The sequence below is a fragment of the Thermobia domestica genome, chromosome 10 (assembly GCF_964235325.1).
Source record: "Thermobia domestica chromosome 10, izTheDome1.hap1.1, whole genome shotgun sequence".
Lineage (NCBI taxonomy): Eukaryota > Metazoa > Arthropoda > Insecta > Zygentoma > Lepismatidae > Thermobia > Thermobia domestica.
In genome coordinates, this window is record NC_137463.1 from 212,237,683 (window position 1) to 212,252,182 (window position 14,500).

The window sequence follows — 14,500 nt, forward strand, 5'->3', positions numbered from 1 at the left end:
TCATAAATTGACTTAGGCGCTCTGTAGGTTGTTACAAGCCAAAACCCACGGATATTTTTTATTCTCCTAATAGAGCATTATGTACTCACTTAACCGGCATTTACTCATTGAATTCCCCGCTTAGAGAAAAAAGTTATGCGTAATTTAATAAGTACCTTCGAAAAATTCTATTCCGCCATTTTGAAACTAAATTTCATGGTTTGGAAATATCATTATGCCATTTTGGACCTGATTTGTAAAATCCTCATGCAATTTCCATTTAGTCTGATAAATTTGAATACATTTGGGTCAAATGTGGCCTTATGGTGCTCAGTTGAAGTTCCGAGTGACGTGCCGTTCATTTATCGCAGCATACACAAAATCGTCGGGCAGAGTTCTCTTTCGAAGGCTGTCAAAACCAAACCAGTGCTAATATGGGCAAAATAAAAAATACGGGTTCTTATATTTGTCTAAAGATACTGTATACCAAATTTCATTGCAATCGGAAATGGTCGGGTGTAAAATTGCATTTTCGCTGTACGATTTGGCGTGGATTAGCCCCTTTATAATTATGCTAATATGGAAGTATTCGGCTAAATTGAAATCTCAAATGTTGCCATAACTTGAAACTAAATAATAATTTACATTTTCAGCACCGTTGTTTTCCATATAGAAAGTATACAGGGCCAGATTAAGACCATTGGGTGCCCTGAAGCGGAAAAATACAAGGGGCCCTATCAAAAACCTTTATGATGGGCCCTCTCTCGACATGTTCAAACGGGCCTATGAATTATATAGGAGGGACTCATATTTTTAAAATTTTTATAGGGCAAATGTTTTCAGTAATTTTTAAAATTTTGGGGGGCCCTCTTGGTCACGGAGTCCTAAAGCAAGAATCTCAAATCACAGAAGGAATCACTATGTTGCATGTAAGTAGCTTTCTAATGTACAGCGTGAGCACAAAAACAGTATCTGATTTTAAAGTGCCATATAATTAACATTTAATTGAATATTTACATGAAATTTTGTACAGAGCTCAGTAAACTCAAAGTATTTTCCCATCTATCTTTTCAGAATCCTAGTTCTGACCAGAGCAGCTAGAGGGCAGTAACACCGAAAATGGCGTTCACCCCACAGTAACGAAGCTGGTGCGTTTTACAAGAACAAGCAGTTTTGTGAGAGTGCAGCGTGATTTCAAACGACAATTTAATGCTGATTCAGCCACAAACAAATCCATTGTGAAGTGGCATAGAACGTTTATTGAGACGGGGTGCATTTGTGATTAAAGAAAAAGACATTCAGGGCGACGTCCAGTCTTCGAGGAAACTGTGGAGCGCGTAAGAGCAGTCTTCGTACACAGCCCATAGAAGTTTACACGTAAAGCTAGCAGAGAGTTGCAGATGCCACAAACAATAGTAAGCAAGATCTGACGCAAGCGTTTGCGGTGCTACCCGTACCGACTGCAGTTGGTTCAGAAGTTATACCAACAAGACAAGGCAAAGCGCCGTGAGTTCTGTGAGACTATGCAAAATTTCATGGAGGACGACGAAAACTATCTGACGAAGATCATTTTCAGCGATGAGGCGACATTTCACTTAAGTGGAAAGGTGAATAGACACAATGTAAGGATATGGGAAACCCAGAATCCTCATGCAACTGTAAATGTGGAACGTGACTCACCGAAAGTCAATGTTCTTTTGTGCAGTATCAGAGCGTCGGGTGCACGATCCGTTCTTCTTTCAGGAACAAACAATTACAGGTGAAAGTTACTTAGCATTGCTACGTAACTGGTTGATTTCGCAACTTAGTAATGCAGAGATAGACGACTTCGTTCTACAACAAGATGGAGTGTCGCCACACGGGCATCGTGCTGTACGCAGGTTTCTAAACGAGAACCTCCCACACCGATGGATAGGGCGCTCTGGAGTCAATGATCAAGTTCTTTGCAAGTGGCCTCCAAGATCACCTGACCTCACTTTTTGTGACTTCTTTCTGTGGGGATTTGTGAAGGACAAAGTGTATGCACCTCCACTACCCGCAACTCTGAACGATCTCCAAGAACGCATCAGTGATGCTGTCAACTCCATCACACCGGATATGCTTCACAACGTATGGTTGGAACTAGATTACCACCTCGATATTTCCCGCGTTAGAGGTGGCGCGCACATCAAGTGTTTGTGATTTCAATTATTGCTACAAAAACTTTTCGAGTTTTGTATCACTGTTCAAAATTTCAGCAAAATATTCCTTCACATATTAAATTTATACTAATTTGAAACCTGGGTCTTCTTTCTGTGCTCACCCTGTATTTTACAAAGCGTGTTACTGGCATCATAAGGGGCCTTGTGCAGATGCAAATTTAAGTCAGTTTTCTTTTGTTCATCCAAAAATGTTTAAATGAAATAAATAAAATTCATTCATTCGTACCTTACTTTAAGACTTTAAAAGGATTTACCTAAGTAGGATTTTCCTAGAGACTGTGTGGTTCAGTGTGAAATGCCTTTTGTGGATCCATGGTCTTGGCTTGTGTGAAATAAGTACAATATACTATACATTTGCTTTGAGTTGTGCGTACTAGTAGTATGCTTGGGGAAGAGCAGTACATACATGTGCATAGGCCCCTTAGAAAGTATCTCCCGGTGGGCCTCTGGGTTGCCGTATGACCCTGGCTTCATCCATATTAATTGGAACTGCTGTTAAAAGAGTAATAATGGATTTAAAATTACAATTTTTGTGGAATCTAGTATTTCAAAATCTCAAAATCTTTAAAATTATATCTTTAAAGAATTAGTCTAGTTAAAAGTCTCTTGTTTTGAAAAGTCTATCTCTTGTGTCAGGAGATTTATGGACAGTAGGAAAGCTTGTACCCTCTCCCCAAAATACATTTGTTTTAGAAGCAAGAGGATACTAGGGTTTCGAAGGTCCGCCCTTTTAATCCATGCACTTTGTATGTGCTCAGATTCTATATAACAATTAATAATGGTTTTCAAAAATACAGTAATATTTGTGCGTAACATTAACATCTGGGATCTTAATCCTGCATCTGTCTGTTTAAATTGGAAAATATAGGCAACATAAAATAAAGAAATTGTTGAGTTGATTTTGAGTTTAACGTCCCGTTCAGCAGCGGGCCTATATGAGACGTGGTGTGAGTCCATGATAATGAAAGGGATTTAAGATCCAATAGATTTATTTTGTAGTTGCTGGTATTTATAACTGAATAACATTAGGAATGAAAATGACAAAGCTACACGATTTACTTTTATTATATTTTCAGTCACGTTAAACAAACTGTCTCCTTTAACAGGTTCAACGTATATTTCAAGTAAAAAGTTTTATAAACAGAATATCCACCTAAAAGGAACAAACGCTATCAACTTTGTTCTTATTTTATGCAAAAACAATGAAGTTATACTGGTGAAAATCAGTTTCCTCCATTGAAGATAAGAAAATAAATATTACCCGTTTTAATTGTTGTATACAACAATTGACACATTAAGAAAGTTTTCTTCTTTTAGATTTAATCGAGAGAACTTCAATTTTTACCAATGTGATATCTCTCACAAGCCACCTCAGGAAAAAACGAATCTTCTACACATGTCTCCAAATATGACCATCTCTCCTTGTACGCTTCCTTCTGTTCGTTTCTAATTATTTCCATCTCCCTTCCAACCGGAAAAAAAACCCCTTGCAATAACTTCTTTACTGATTGTAGTTTCACTACTTTAAATAAAAGGAAGACTCACACTGGAGAACCATACGGAAACTCAGGTTTATTCAATTTATTGACATCAATGGGTTCTGTGCAGAGAAGAACAGATCATTGGGTGTAGAAAAGAATCAAGTTGGAAAACCAAGGAATTTGGAATAATTCAACATTGTGAAACAATAGGCCTCGATTTGAATGAATGAATCATTACTTCTGGAGTAGGTCGAAACGTAAAAATGAAATGAAATGAAATCTTCACGCTTATGCGGGTTACACTAAAGGAAACGAAGATGATGAGCAATGAATGAAATGGTGAAATGAAAAAAGAGAATCGACTGCGAAAAGAACTAAACTAATAGAACAAGATTCACGAAGAAATCTTAATAAATATATGTAAATTATGGCTAGATTCTATACTTTTTCTATCTGATCCACCTTCGGATGCACCTTGATACTCATATATATGGTAGATATACGGTCTGTCCTTGTAATATTTCAATTGGATTTTAATTCGAAGGGGGGTCACCGGAGATATAGAATGAGATTCACGAAGAAATGTTAATAAATATATGTAAATTATGGCTACGATTCTATGACTCTATCTGATGCACTATCGAGCGCACTTTGCTCCTCATATATGTGGTAGATATAAGCTCAGTCCTTGTAAGAACTCAATTAGATCTTAATTCGAAGGGGGGATCTCCGGAGATATAGAATGAGATTTACGAAGAAAAATTAATAAATATATATGTAAATTATGGCTACGATTCTATGACCATTTCTACCTGATGCACTATCGAGCGCACTTAGATACTCATATATATGGTAGATATGTGCTCTGTCCTTGAAATACGCCGTTTACTTTTTAATTGAAAGGGGGGGGGGTCACCGGAGATATAGAATAAGATTCACGAAGAAATGTTAATAAATATATGTAAATTATGGTACGATTCTATGACCATTTCTACTTGATGCGCTATCGAGCGCACTTTGATACTCATATAGGTGGTAGATATGCTCCCTGCCCTTGAAATAAGTTTATTAGTTCTTAATTCGAAGGGGGGCCACCGGAGATATAGAATGAGATTCACGAAGAAATGTTAATAAATATATGTAAGTTATGTAAGTTATTCTATGTCCCTTTCTACTTGATGCACTATCGAGCGCACATTGAAACTCATACATGTGACAGATAATTGGTCTTAATTTGAAGTGTCTTTTAATTCGGAGAGAGCGCTACGAAGATATAAAAATAGACTGACGAAAAAATTTTAATACATATCTGCTTTTCTATTGTCTAGAAGTATGATCTATTCTACGTGCTATGCTTTTGAACGCACATTGATACCCAGATTGGGGAAAGAATTTTGGTTTTGTCTATTTACTAGGCTTTTCAGCTATGTACCCTAAGTGAGTCAATAGTTCCGTTAAGAGAATCGTTTTCTTTATATATATAATTTCTCAATACTTTTGAAGTCTTAGTTCATTAGAGTCTACGCTATTTTAGTATGTCTGGTAGACTTATGATCTGTCAATGAAATGAGCCGCTTAATGATTTTATGTGAAAGCGGAAAGTCACCGTCCATGATTGAATTCATTTTTATGTATGATTTGTTTTTGTGTACTGTCAACCCTGACTTTATTGGTTATAAAAGTTTGCAGACATCTGCTAAGATCCCTTCGGTCGAAACTAAACGCTACGAGATTTTCGTATTTCAAATTGTGAATTTTCATTTCAGTGTCTATAGCATTAGCATTGGTATCGGCTTTGCAATCAGGTATGGTCACCAGCGCCAAAAATGTTTCAACCGGAGCACTGTCCTCTACATATCGCAAACACATGCTAAGGGCCGTTTTATTATTTATTGATGTACTTTCATCAGCCATTATCGAAAACTTTTTATCTCTGATTTTTTGAGTCACTTTAGAACGTAGGACTTCACCAACACAACACAACAATTCGGAAGCAGTGTTCTTACTGCAGTAGTTAGAGCGTTCACTTTGTTCATTTTTCCACGTTTCTAGTTCTGGACTACACTGTACAAGCAAATTATTCACTAGTGCCTCATATTTTGTTGTATGTGGCACTTCTTTAACCAAGAAGTACAATCCACGAACAAGCATTCCCAGCGATTGGCAGTTTCGATCTTTTTCGGCTCCACTTTGACGAAGAACTTGAGAGAAGAAAATACACAGGGTTATTTTTTACTTGCATTCGCAGCCTGTCCATCTCAAGGCTTGCAATGTGCGCTTTTGAATGATTATGCTTTTCCAGTTTTCCGTCTTTTCCTAACGCATTTTTATATGCTGTGAATGGATGAGTCACAAAAACACCTAACGTTTTCTGCTGCACATTAGGGTCATTCTTCATATATCGCTCACAATATTTACAAAAGGCACCTCCACGTACTTTGTCCTCGTACAGCCAGTCATACTGTTGTTCCCACTGTTTATTATACAAACGCTTCTTCTCAACAGAACAAAGGTTTTGCTCATTTATATTTGCCCTATCATCTGCACACTTTGAAATACATTTCGACTGCTCAACGTCAACACTTACATCCTTCTCTTGTTCTAGTCCGTTTGCATTTCCCTTACACTTACTTTTATCTGGTGTATTATCACTTAGACTGGTACAGTCAGTCGACAAGGAATTCGATGGGCCAGGGTCCACAGATGCTTCAAGCGTAATGTCCAACTTTTTTTCCTTTATAACAAAATTCAAGATAGATGTTTCACTTTCGTTTTTCCTTTTCTTGTTAGAAGACATACTGAACAAATCACTCACCTGTAAACAAGACACACTAATTGAAAGCACAAAACTATAATCGCAAATATTAACCTAAACAGAATAACTTACATGTGTTATTCGTTTCAGATATACGTGCAACACGACGTTCAATTGTTACTCTTCCGTTCAAGGTTGGCAGTTACAGACACAAGATACCATCTAATCGCTAAATATGAAAAAAAAAAAAACTATCGGCACGAGCTTTAGAACACCTTGGTAAAGTAGCAAGATTAAAACCGTTTGTTTATCTGTTTATTGTCTTCTGAAAATATTTATTTCCCACTGCTGGTACTATTCTATTTATTATATTATGGATGTATTACTTTGGTCTCTCCGGGGGGCACACTCGGAGCTCCGAGGGGGGGGGCAGTGCCCCCCAAAAAACATGTCTGGAGGAAACACTGAAAGTACCCCTATAGACTCTCCCCGAAATTAAATGCATTGATCTATTATTTTCAATTAGATGTCATTTTTGCTTCTATGTTACTAGTGACGGAATTATTATTTGTATCTTTCTAATCGAGAAATTAATAATAATAAATTCATAGAAGAAATCCAATAAATACGAAAGTAATTCACAATTTCCTTCATAATGAATGGAATTGTCAAGTACTTTCGTATTTATAAGACTTCCTTTATGAATATATAATTTCTCATTATAGTGCATAAAATGATCTACAAAATTTACAAATTGCGATAAAAATTAAAACTTGTATCGCAATTTGCTACGTAATATGTAAATGATTAAAAAAACGCTTATATATATGGTATGTAAAGGTTGTATATGTATATAAACTCGAACAGCGTTTTCTCGAGACGAGTCGAAACAGTCTTAAATCTCGACTAGTCTCGTGCGCATCCTTACCGAGAAGTGAGCCGAGACAACACCTCATCCCAACCAAGTCAACTCGAGCCGATGGCTCATCCCAATCGAGTCGGCTTGAGCCGGTGGCTCACCTAAGCAGAACCGAATCGAGTTGATGGCTTCAGAGTTGGCGTGGGTCAATGAAAACTTGACCCACCACCCAGCGTGACCCACGACACACTGACCCACCACCCACCATGACCCACTCTGACCGACGACCCACCACCCACCGTGACCCACTGTGACCCACCACCCATGGTGACCCACCACGAACCACTCTCATCCACTTTGACCTACTCTGACTCACCAAAATCCATCGTCATCAACTATGAACACGATCCACGGCCTCTTCTGAACTGACTAAAGAGTTTACACTTGTAATAAAACAAGACTGTGAAATTGTCACTAATCGGAGTTTGAATATCTAGTCAATCGCTCAAGCACCACTCTGTTACAATAACGGTGGATCTGACCTTTACGATATAAAATGGTAAAGTGTTCGTCAGTGAGGAAATTGAAACAGTTCGAGGTGGGGGGAAATTAGTGTGTGCCTAAAATATACTTGTACTAAGAGAGTATTCTTTCAAGTGTTAATTTCTCAACGCATTCCACAAGAAACTTCTATTCGCAGGAAAATACCCCTGTACAATATGGAAAAGGTTATGGTCTTTCAGTTCACAGTATTTTTCTCACAAAAGAGTTGAGTTGGTTTGGAGTTTAACGTCCCGTTCAGCAGCGAGGCTATATGAGACGTGGACCTACTGATTAACGTGGAATCCGAACCACATGAGCTCCCGCCGGGAATCGAACCCGGGCCTCCCACGCCAAAGGCGCGTACGCTAACCGCTTAGCCACGGAGGTTTTCTCACAAAAGACTTGAAAAATCAGTTGTTCATAGGGTATAAAGGTGCTCGGGTACCCTATGTGAGAGCATCTCCATAAAGTATGCTCATAATTGTAATTTGTGTAATCACTAAAACACCATGTTAAATTTAAGTTACAAATATGCATAATTGCAATTATCATGAATATTTATTCAAAGTAGTTTACCTAAAGCAAAGAAGAGACTTACTAAAAATTAGGTACAAAGTTGAATAACACAAATAAGCCATTAGTAATACAAGTATACATTTTCCGTAACTCGTAATTTTCCACCTTAAAACAAATCTGAAATCGGATTTATTTCCTGTTGGTAACTTTTTCGGGGTAAATCATCCGCAGCGGAATGATGTCCATCCTTCAGCCAAGAAATAACTAGCTCGTCTATTTCGAGCTTGTCTAGCCGTGGGTCATTAACATTGATGAGCAACAAGTTAGGCAATGTTTGAGCACTTACTCTATTTCTAATATTAGTCATCTATAAATTCATAAGGGGAAATCCCCGTTCGCACTCTGTCGTGGAAATTGATAATATTTCTACCCGATTTCTGCAACTTCTCATCGATAATCTACTTGTTAGACTTAAGTCTGATAACGATTTTTCTTGGTCAGGTTTGAAATACTCAGCAAGAAGTATCATCTCTCTATCACCATACAACATCTTTTCCATATCGACCATGTCAGTTGGCAATGTCGACAAATGTAGAACAGAAACTTCATCTACCACGCCTTTGATAGGGAATCTTGTGAATAAATTATCAATTAAAGCATGATAAACTGATGATTTCTTATTTGTTTATAAAATTAATTTTTGTAATTACACATGAAGGTTTGATAACCATTACCAAGTTCCCTACCCCGTCTAGAAAGCGAAAGGGAACGAGGTTACTGGAAAGTGTTCAGAGGTGAATGGGAATTTCCCTCCTTCTTCCCCTTCAATTACCACACTGCTGTTTGCCATGTGCCAAATTACGATGAATTTCAATTAAATTATCATAGTATAATTATTTCCTTGTTGAATTATCAATACTTTTCAGTGGAAAAAAGATGAACTTTCAAAGTTCCAAATCAAAGTAAGTAGAGCAACGTAAAGGGAGAAAAAGTAAAATTTTCCATACAATTAATCGTACAATCCAAACTTCAAATTTCCGTGTAATTAAGCTTACAGTACAAATTTTATGCCTATTTTTCTCACAACTTTATGGGTTGTTTGTCCTGTGCTATAAGCGCTCTATATAATAAACATAAGCTTCAGCAATTATTATAGCAGAAAGTAATGGATATATGAAGCCAAGCACTGTATTTTTTGTTTCTAATCTTTTTTCTTAAATAACATCGATCGTTTTCGATCATTTTTACAAACAAACTCACTACCAATTTTCCATGTATAGAAAGTGCCAACCCCCCCCCCCCCCCCACATAAAGGAGAATTTTAAAAAATGCTAGGACACATACTGTTTATTTTCAATAAAGAGTTAATACACTGAATTTCATCTCCGTAAGTTTAACGGCTTGCGAGATACTCATTTTTTTTCGCAAAATTTCCGATCCTCACTACCTCCTTAGGATATTATGCATTTTAATAAAAGCAATATAACACCCCAATTTGGATTAAGACCTACCTATATACCAAAAGTAATTTCATTTGACTTTGCAATTTGACCGTGATGATCAGGCACACAGTTACATTCAACTTTTTATATAATAATTTATATAGCCTATTACAGTGATTCAAAAATGTATTTTTTTCCAGTAGTTAGCTCTAAAAACTCACAGGTCTCGAAAGCCAAGTAGTAGTGTAAGTCCTATTGCTATTATTACAATTAAAAATATCAATATCCAAAAGTGCCTGAAGTTCTTTTTTCACTTGGTTAGATATACTCAGCTCAGGTAAGTAGACAGAAACAAGTGGAAAAGAAAGGGAAATTAAGGTCTTGAAATTAAAAGGGAGACAAATTTACCAGTCCTCAGAAGATACTGTCTACAATGCAGTGAGCAGAGAGGGTCGTTAGATCAGACTGAGTCGGTGGGTCGCAGTGGGTCACGGTGGGTGGTGGGTCACAGTGGTTGGTATGTCGCAGTGGGTCATGGTGGGTGGTGGGTCACAGTGGGTCACATGCTGTTGACCCACGACCCACTGACCCACCCAGAAAACTTGACCCACTGACCCACTCCATCTCTGGATGGCTTACCCTAACCGACCCCATTGGAGCCATCCGCTCAGTTGAGCCGAGTCGAGCAGAGCCGATGGACTCGTTTCAACCAGTGTTGGGCAAATTTCAATTGAATTAACAATTAACAATTAATCTGTAAATTTAATTGTTAATTGCAATTAACAATTGAAATAAGTAATGGTTAATTGTTAATTGCAGTTGGCCATTAAAAAAAGGAGAATCAATTGCAATTGATCAATTGATTGAAAGTAATTGCAGTGGAAAGTAATTGCAATTGAATTCTGTAATTCAATTGCAATTGAAATTAATTGGCAATTGATTCAATTGCAATTGATTTCCACAGCAATTACTTTCAATTGATTGATCAATTGCAATTGATTTTCACTGATTAATTTTCAACACTGTAGTTGAGAGAGGGTGTGGGGCAATGAAAACTTTAGCCACGACCAATTGACTCACCACCCGTCGTGACCCACGACCCACCGTGACCCACTCTGACCCACCACCCACCATAAATCACTCTTACCCACTGTGACCCACAGACCCGCCAAAACCCATTGTCATCAGCTCTGACCCATGATTCACGCTCTCTTCTCTACTGACTAAAGAGTTTAAACTTGTAATAAAACAAGCGTATAAAATTATCACTCATCGGAGTTTGAATTTCTACGATCAATCGCTCAAGCATCGCACTAATACAATAACGGCGGATCTGACCTTTCTAATATAAATAAAATAGTTTGTTCGTGTGTCTGTGTGTCTATCTTTGTGCGGCCTGTGGACGAGACGGGTGGACCGAAACTTTTCAAAATTTGGTCACGGGTAGCTTGGTCTAGGCCCCAGACCAAGACGAAGAGTTTTTCTTTTATAATTCCTTACTATGGGGTCTCCAGGAGACGTTTACCGGGATCGGCCTGGGGACCAGACAAGTCGACCGAGAGTTACCAAATTTTGGTCAAAGATACCTTGGTCCAGGTCCCACACCAAGGCAAAGCTTTTTCGAAAAAAATCGAACCAGGGGGTCTCAGGGGGGCGTTTACCGGGACATGTAAAAGCAGTAGAAAATGACCGATATCAGTGTCGATTTCATAGTTTTCACGGTCGCTGAGATCAATGGTGAAACTCCGATCGCATTAACTTCCAAATTCACCGTATTCTGCTACGGGCCGTGGGTCAATGGGGGGGGGGATACCGAAACGTACACGTAATCCAAAATTACCGATATTAGTGTCAAATCCATAGTTTTCGCTGTCGCTGAGATGAATGGTGATACTTCCACAGGCGTTGACTTCCAAATACAGCCCCCATCGGCTGCGTACCAGAGGCATTGTTTTTTTCAAAATTGGAACCAGAGGATTATAGGGATTTTTACCGGCATATGTAAAAAGTAGTAGAAAATGGCAGATGTTAGTGTCACATTCATAGTTATCGTGGTATTAGTTGGGGGTTGGTGGGGGCCAGAGGAGATTGTTTCACAATACGAATCAAGGGGGTCTGAGGGGGCGTTCACCGGGACATGTAAAAGTAGTAGAATTTGTGTCGAATCCATATTTATAGGGGTTGTTCAGACGTATAGTGACACCCCCGATAGTGTTTACGTTCAAATTCAGCCCCATCGGCCTTCCCAATGAAAACAGATGTACGTTGTTGGATATATATTCACACAAAATATATCCAATGTTAGAAATGTTTCTTAATTGTTCTCCCGTTGTTCAGTTTGTTTACATTGATATTTTATCTGATCCGTGCGAAGAACGGGCATAACAGCTAGTACGAAATGGTAAAGTGTTTGTTATGGACCAAATTACAATGAATTCAATTATATAGATAATTATTATAATTATAACTAATAAATATTTCCTTGTTGAATCATAGAGCTCCTCCGTGGCTAAGCGGTTAGCGTACGCGCCTTTGGCGTGGGAAACCCGGGTTCGATTCCCGGCGGGAGCTCATGTGGTTCGGATTCCACGTTAATCAGTAGGTCCATGTCTCATATAGCCTCGCTGCTGACCGGGACGTTAAACCCCAAAAGCAACTCAAAATCAAATCAACTTAAACTCTGTTGTAACAACATTTATATATATGTCTGTATTTTCATTAATTTCGATCGTGTCTGAAGAAGGATATGCTAGATATCCGAAACAGTTACAAATTATAATTTAAAATAAAGTAAAGTTTTAAGCTTTGGTCAGTGTATCTTTTGTTAAAACAAATCAACTTGTTGAATTATACATATTTTTCAGTGGAAAAATGAATACAATTTAAAAGTCCCAAATCAACGTAAAGTAGACCAACGTAAAGGAAAAATGTATAAAATTTTCCATATAATTGAGCTTACAAACCTAAAATTTCCATGTAATTAAGCTAAATTTACAATTTTGTGTCGTTTTGTGCGCCTATTTCCTCGTTTTCTGCGTCACTGGAAATGGGTCAATGTTATCCTACAAATATGGCGGAACAAGTTAATGCTGTTCCGTCAGGAACGATTTCGAGGTCGTTTCCTTCACATCGTCTTGTGCGTGTTTTCTACCGTTTTGTAAGCCTATTTCCACGTTTTGTGAATCAATGGTAGTGGGTCAAAATGGGCATTCAATGTGGGAAGAAAACTGATCCACTCTCCCACCAGTATCGAATTTCAAGGTCGCTTTTTTCGCATTGTTTAGTGCATATTTATACCGTTTCTGCGCATACTTTCACGTTTTGTAGGCCAACGAAAGTGGGTCAAAGGTGACCTACAAATATGGCAGAGAAAGACATATTCATTCCACTTTCAAGGTCCATTTTGACCCTCTTCCACTGATACACAAAGCGACACAAATCATGTATAAAAAGTGTGAAGGAAACGAAATCATTTGATGGTGACGGAACAGCATTAAGTTATTCCGCTATACTTGTAGGCCATTTTGACCAATTTTTGTTGTCGCACTAAAGTGGAAATACGGCACGAAACGGCACGAAAATCCACTAGTCGATGCAAAAGGAAGGATATCGAAATTCAGTAGTGGCGGAACTCTTGGTCATTTTCATCCCACCTTCGAGGCCCATTTTGACCATCTTCCAGTGACGTACAAAACGTCCAAATAGGCGCACAAAAGGGTACGCGATGTGAAATTAACGACCTCGAAATTCGATAGCGGCGGAACAGTGTGTCATTTTCGTCCTACATTGGAAGCCCATTTTGACCCATTTCTGGTGACGCACGAAACGTGGAAATAGGGGCACGAAACAGCACGAAAATTCAGTAGTCGATGCGAAAGGAAGGATATCGAAATTCGGTAGTGGCGGAGCAGTGGATCATTTTCGTCCCACCTTCGAGGCCCATTTTGACCGTCTTCCAATGACGCACAAAACGTCGAAACAGGCGCACAAAAGGGTACGCGATATGAAATTAACGACCTTGAAATTCGATAGTAGCAGAACTCTCGGTTATTTTCGTTCCATCTTGGAAGCCCATTTTGACCCACTTCCGGTGACGCACTAAACGTGGAAATAAGGGCACGAAACGGCACGAAACATTCACTAGTTGATGCGAAAGGAAGAACCTCGAAATTCGGTAGTGGCGGAGCAGTGTGTCATTTTCGTCCCACCTTTGAGGCCCATTTTGACCGTCTTCCAGTGACGTACAAAACGTCGAAATAGACGTACAAAAGGGTACGCGATGTGAAATTAACGACCTCGAGATTTAATAGTGGCGGAACTCTTGACCGTTTTCGTCCCACCTTGGGGACTCATTTTAACCCACTTCCCACGACGTACAAAACGGAAGTAGACGCACAAAACGGCACAAAACGATGTGAAGGAAACAATCTCGAAATTCATTGGTGGCGGAAGAGAAATAACTTGTTCCGCCATATTTGTAGGCCCATTTTGACCCACTTCCGGTGATGCACAAAATGTGGGAATAGGCGCATAAAGCGACACAAAACACGCACAAAAGATGCAAAACAAAGTACCTTGAAATTCGTTGGTGACGGAACAAGTTAATGACACCGTGAGCACCAATATAAGTATATACTGTAGTTCTTACCAGTTGGCGCGGTAGGTCAGTGGTAGAGCGTTCACCTCCGGTGCTTGAGGTCCCTGGTTCGATCCCAGCTCGCGCA